A 7,090-nucleotide genomic window follows, 5' to 3' on the forward strand; every position below is an offset into this window, starting at 1 on the left:
TTACCGATATATATATAATATCCAGCTACATTTATATATAAAATGACATTGGTATTGTTAGCATTTATAATATAATTGTAAGCTCATTATAGTAAAAAATTTATACTTGCATACCGACGATGCCTGAGTAGATTTAGCGACTATTGGTGATGAGAGATTTTGAGTATACTGTCTCTCTTTCTACATATTCATCAATGTTTTCTTCATTTCAACTATATCTTGAGTCATACCATCCAATTTTTTCTTCACCTGAGATAACTCTTGAGTTATGCTCTCTTTTTCTTTTGTTACATTCTCTACCTTTAAACAAGCAGGGGCTGACTTCTTCAGTCCTACCTTGCTTATTGAGCAACCTAGACTCCGCATTCGCCCTCTATTGTCAGAACCAACCAACCGTAAAACATTATAAATCAAGTTATTAGGATATTCATAATTACTATAAAACTTAAGTAATTTTTAAATTTTATTAGTACCTCTATAAGGGCATCATCCATGCCGGTCATCCTAGAAGCAGGATTGCTACTATAGAGCTCATCTAGTTTTTCCTGTGAAAAAATATAAATGAATGCAATATAATTCAAAGTTATACATAGGCTTTTCATAAGGGTACTAGTTAGTGGTACGAGGGATGCACTTACAGCAAGGTCAGGATATTGGACAACTTTGTCCTTTCTTGTATGGGCTCTTAGGAAGACTTCACAGCTACTTATCTCGATATCAGAGGTATGATTCTTCTCCATCACCTTTGGCACATTACATATCATTCAAATACACATCATTAATAGATTTAGATGAATGATAATTCAAATTTAAATTTAATTTTAAACTGTAATATCTATTTTTAAATACATACCATCTTATGGCGAGTAACAACCATGCTGTGCCTCCCAAGACACGCAGGTCCTTTTAGCTTGGCCCGATTGACTTTATTCCTTGCGCTTACCCTCTTGAATTCCTCGGTGGTGCGTTGATCCACGAAGGCCCTCCAATCCTTCATAGGGATACCTGGGGGGCAGGACCATCTCTCACAGTAATGGGATCCTTGTTTGTAATATATTTTACAGTCAATCTTCTCTTGTAATTCCTCCACGCATCATTGATGCGTTTTGTAATGTAATCAAGACTTGCAGCCTAACTTTTACCCTCAAAGTCATAAAACTGTGACAATCTTTCTGTGACCATATGAATTTGTTCATAAGGCACTTGGCGAAAGTCCAGGTATATGATTGGGATATGAGAACGGGTGAGGACACCGACATGCGATGCAAAGTCTCTATGATCGGAATAGTCCTCATTCAGTTGCCCGAATTCATTCATTTTTAGGACTTTTTTCCTATTAGGTGGCATAAGTAAAGAGACCCCCTAGTAATGCCTCTTTTTTTAGATGAAGAAGAAGCTGACACAAATACATAAAAAGAATAACAGTTATATATACACATCATTGATTATTACCAATATATAAGAAAAAGGAAATTTACATATATAATTAAGGAGAAGTATCTTATTACCTTTGGTGTTGCTTGAATCTGTACTCACAAGCACCTGCACACCCAATACCTCTGGTTGTGAATCCATGTGCCTATTTCTTCCCTAATATGAAAAGATAAGAAAAGAAAAAAAAACTACTGGTTAAGAAATAATTTAAATCACAGATAAAGTACAAAAAATTCACTATATTATCCAAACCTTGTTTAGATTTCCTCCAATAAATATCATTCTGTTACATGCTTAGAAAATACAAACAAATCAGTAGATTCTTTTCAATCATTTTCTTTTCTTTATTTTCTCGACCATAACACTGACATCTTCAGATTCATTGAATATCAACTCATCAACCATTGCTAATGAGGTGAGATTAGGTCCTGCATCGGCATTACTTACAGCCTTTAATCGTTCCGTTAGAATGCACGTTTCTTCTTCGACAATTTTTTTTTTGGAAACCTCCAAGACCACATGCCAGTCAGGATTTTTTGGATCTCTGGCGTAGAAAACTTGCGTGGCATGCTCTGCAAGAATGAAGGGCTTGTCACCGACTTTGTCTGAACTGTAAAGACTAGACAAATTTACTAATCTCAAATTCGTTTTTGCATCAAAAGAAACACCATGATATGTCACTTTCACTCAATCACACTTAAATAGGACGGGCTTGTACCCTGTTCGGTACTCCAATTGGATAATTTTATGAAGGACTCTGTAGTAAGGTTGATTTTCATCCACTGTATTGATATCCTTAGCACTTGATCGAAAGGTTGTCATACTGTCTTTCCTAACCCCACTGTTTTGGTTCATTTTATTTTCCTCATAGTCCTTAGTGACAAAGAGGAAACCATTAATACAATATTTATTGTATTACATAAAAAAAGCTAGAGTTCCTCTCACAACATCTTTAAATTCATTATCGTTAGATTCAATGAACTCTGGTTGCCTCTTCAACCAAGATATGAATTCGTCCTCGCTAGGCACCCTGTTGATCCTCTTATAGCATCGCTGCAAGAAATCTTTATGCTTCCTGCACGATATTCGATAACATTGTTATATTGAAATCACATAAAGTAAGGAAGATATATATATATATATATATATATATATATATACACACATATATATGAGCTTATTATACATACCCTTCCCACTCGTCGTAGCTGGGATAACTCTTCAGTACCCATCTACGAGCTTGTTCGTATTCGATACCCGCTATGATAACACTTTGACCCAAACCTGTTGGACCAACATCGTCATCATTAGGGTCATCATTAATGATATCTTCCAACTTACGTAGTCCTGGAATGACTCTGTTAAACCGTTTTTCCAGCTTTTCCAGTAGGCTTGTTTTCTGTTTTCCTTTATATTGATTGCAGAATATAACTGTCTCCTCTTGGATGTACTGCTCTATAATACAACCCTCAGGTCGTGTCTTGTTACAGATATAGGCCTTGAATGTCTTCATGAACCTGACAAAGTTAATGATACATTATATATACATAAAAATGTAGATGTTAAGCCGATTTATTCTTATTAAGCTCACAACGTACCTTTCGAATGGATACATCCATCGATAGTATACATGACCACATATGTGAGCCTCGTAAGCCAAATGGATTGACAAATGCATCATAATGACAAATATCGATGGCGGGCATATAGTCTCAAGATGACATAACATCCTGGCTATGCCCCTCGCGAGAGTAAGGAGTGTTTAAAGATCTACGGTTGTCGAGCACAAGGCATTAAAGAAGGTGCAAAAGCTTGTAATTATAGGACGAATGACCTTTTCTATCCCTGAATGCATGTTGGATGAGAACTGGGAGTAGATTTTGCATCAACATATGGTAAGAATGAGACTTCATTCCCTTTAAATCCACGCAATCTTCCTTTATGATGGTCCTCCAATTCGCACTAAAACTGATCGGAACACGCAGCTCATGCAAAGTCTGGATGAAAAGTTTTTTTCTTCTTTTCTTAGATAGAAAGGACTTTATTTCTAAATCACCTTGCCATTGTTCTTTTTCAGCCATAGACGCTTCTTAATTCCCAATTGTTTCAGGTCCCTGCATGCATTAGCATCATCCTTAGTTTTACCAGGTGTGTTCAACATCAAGGCAACAAGGATTTCACATATATTTTTCTCAATATGTATGACATCAAGGTTGTGACGCACGGGAATATCTTTCCAATACTCCAGATCAAATAATATAGATCGTTTGAAGAACCACAGTGATTCAACATCATCCGCTAGCTCTTGTCGGCCTCCATCAATACCCCTTATATTACTCTTCCCAGTCTTCCCCCACTGCATATTCAAGTTCGCGGTTTGTCTTTTGACCTCAATCTCATCTAGACGGATCAGTTGACATCGTATCTCCACCTTCTTGTTGAACATGCCAGCACTTGTGTCCTTCCTAGCTTATTCTGACATTGGCAACCATCGTCTGTGGCCTATATAAACATGTTTCTTTCCATATTGGAGTCGCAAATAATCTGTGTTAGGACCACATACAGGACAACCATACTTACCCTTTATCCTACAACTAGAAATGTTACCATATGCTGGAAAGTCATGGATTGTCCAAAATAGAACGACACGCATGTTGAATTTGTTTTCATGGTAATCATTGAACGTTGTGACCCCTTCTCGCCATAACTTTTGCCGTTCATTAATCAATGGCTGTAAATAAACGTCAATATCCTTTCCTGGTTGTCACGGTCCCTCAATGAGCAAAGTCAACATAGTAAACTGAGGTTTCATGAAAATCTTTGGTAGAAGGTTGTACGTCACACACATAACGGGCCATGAACTATGCGACATACTGAAAGTGCCAAATGGGTTAAACCCATCTGTAGCCAAACCCAATCGAACATTGCGAGGCTCAGCTGAAAAATCTGTATACTTGTCATCAAGATTCTTCCATGCAATAGAATCAGCCAGATGCTCCATCTTTTCATATTAAAATTTTCTGGTTGAGTGCCAAGACATTTCTTTCGCCAACCATGGCACACTGAACATTCTTTGTAGCATTGGTGTTAATAGAAAATACCTTAACACCTTCCTAGGTATTGTAGATTATTTTTTCTCAAAATCCATTTCAGTCTTGTACCTAGAAGTTTTACAATTTGGACAAATGGTTTTCATCTCGTTTCTCTCTAGTATAAGATGTAGTCATTTGGACAAGCATGGATTTTCACATAATCAAGACCCAACTTTTTAATGATCTTCTTCACTTGGTAGGTATTAGTTGGGGCCTTGTTACCGGAAGGTAACACCTTCTTTAGTAGTTGAAGGAGCTCTGTAAAGCTTTTTTCACTCCATCCATGATTCACCTTTAATTTGAAAAGCTGTACAATGAAAGTCAGCATGGTGAAATCTTGGGCCCTAGGGTATAGCTCAGCCATTGCGTCTCGTAGATTTGCTTCAAACTCATTAGTTTCATTTTCTCCAAAGACGCCTTCAACTATAGGGGTCACGTTGGGCTCATCCTGTACAACTTCATCTAGGTTATTACCACCAAGTTCTTGAACAATCGCGTTGTGAACCTCAATTAAGTTTGAGACACTATGGTATTATTGGGAACTTGATTCATGTACAGTACACTTAGGTGATACATGCTCCCCATGCATGTTCCTAACCCTATAGCTTGGGTCGAATTCATTTTTCATTAGATGTATTTCCATATCATCATAAGAAACCGGAAAACGTGCACATCTGCAAGTGGTGCATGGACAAGGAACGAATTCTCTACCAGGAAGGTTTTCTTGTGCAAACTTTGAAAAACTTTTGATTCCAGAAAAAAAACGTGGGTATGGAAAACTTAGTGTCATCCACTCTCTATTCATTATAGTCAAATCTCGATTAACCAACGAGTCCATTTTCAACCTATACCTTACTAAAAATTAAAGTTAGAAATTAACCTAATGCACCATCCTCCTCAAAAGTTAGAAATGAAGGAAGTGCTATCAGATGATTGGACCCATACAGATATTATGTACTAAATACAATGTATTAAGGAGTTTGCAATATTGTATTTTTACAATAAATTAATAATGTAATTTATAAGTAAAATCTTAAATCACTTGCATAGATGAAAAGTCTTGCATGCAATTCTAATATATCAAGCTAAATGATGGATCGTACTACTTAAAGACTTCACCACACAAGGGCAATGGAATGCTTACAAAGACCTAGGATGAAGAAACCACATAAATATCAGCTCTATCCAAAATTTCTTCAACCTACATTAAGTTTTAATGGTGAATTACCACTGTTTCTTGTGCATCCAATCCATTCATATAGTATTGACTCATCATGATGAAAAAAACTACCCAAAAATTGTATTATTCCGAGATTGAAGTGGACCATATGGTGTATATTTAGAATTTTTAGGTATAATTTTATAAGTGGCCAGACTAGGAGTTGAAACAACCTGATTTTTTGAATAAAAGCCAAAAATGTTTACCCCCAAGCTAGTAAAAGAAACCCAAGGTACCCAGGCAGGGTACCGAGGCATGTTCCAAATTTCTCTCTTCTTCCTTTCTCTTGCATCATCACACCTGTCACGCCTCGAACTCGGAAACCGGGCTCATAAAATTTTCGATCGCTGAATTCGGCGCCGACAGCCTCCGTAGAACCCCATGCTCGGCTCCCGGCACCCATTTACCAGGTTCCAATCCTGGGATACTACAAGGAGGATTTATAATCATCAGTCTGATTCATAATGAGCATAACTAAAAGCATAACCCACGAACAATAACCACAAGAACACCATCACAAAATCTACTATGATAAAAAACTTTTAAGTACAATACGTCTGAAAGGAAATACAAGATAATGATGATGATAGAAACTCCAAAAGCTTGTCTGCATGCTCTTGCTGCTACTATACTACGGCTGTGTCCTGGCGTCACCTGCACGCATCAATCGTGCATAAGCTTATAGAAAGCTTAGAGGGTGGTATAAGTGTGTGCGCAATATAAGCATGCTCAGAATGCAAGGTTAGAGTAATGCGGAATCATGACGATGAGTACATGAATGCAATCAGCCATACTAAGGCTATGTGGTGCAAGATATGAATGCTATCGGCCATAACACGGCCATGCGATGCAAGATGCAACTCAAGCATGCCAATCCTCATCATGTATCAGTATAGTTCTCATTCTGGATAATCACCGAGGTTCAATACACTCCAAATGGCACTGTCGCTCTCCTAGCCGCGCAGTCCAAGTGAGCGTAAGAAACCTCACTATCCTCCTGGGCAATAGTCTGTCAATACCTATCCGGCACGTCGATAGCAGACCTATTGGTGAGCTGGTCAAACTCAGCCTAGTATTGCCCCCTACCCTCGGGCGAGTAAGGTCACACCCTTTTCTAACCGACCACGACACAGTGGGAGACGTGGCCTCCTGGTATTTGGCCCTCATGCGCTCATATATCCACTCAGTCTTAACGTTGGAGCCATCCTCTGGTACCATTGGGTTTATGAATTTTCATCGAGGGACATTTATGGTGCCCTTATGATAGAACCAAACATTTTCGGTATCCAATCTAGCCACTCACGATGTGTCTATGGAGGCTATGGCCCTGATGTCACTAGGGCAT

Source organism: Magnolia sinica, chromosome 9, assembly GCF_029962835.1.
Source record: "Magnolia sinica isolate HGM2019 chromosome 9, MsV1, whole genome shotgun sequence".
In the NCBI taxonomy this organism is placed as follows: domain Eukaryota; kingdom Viridiplantae; phylum Streptophyta; class Magnoliopsida; order Magnoliales; family Magnoliaceae; genus Magnolia; species Magnolia sinica.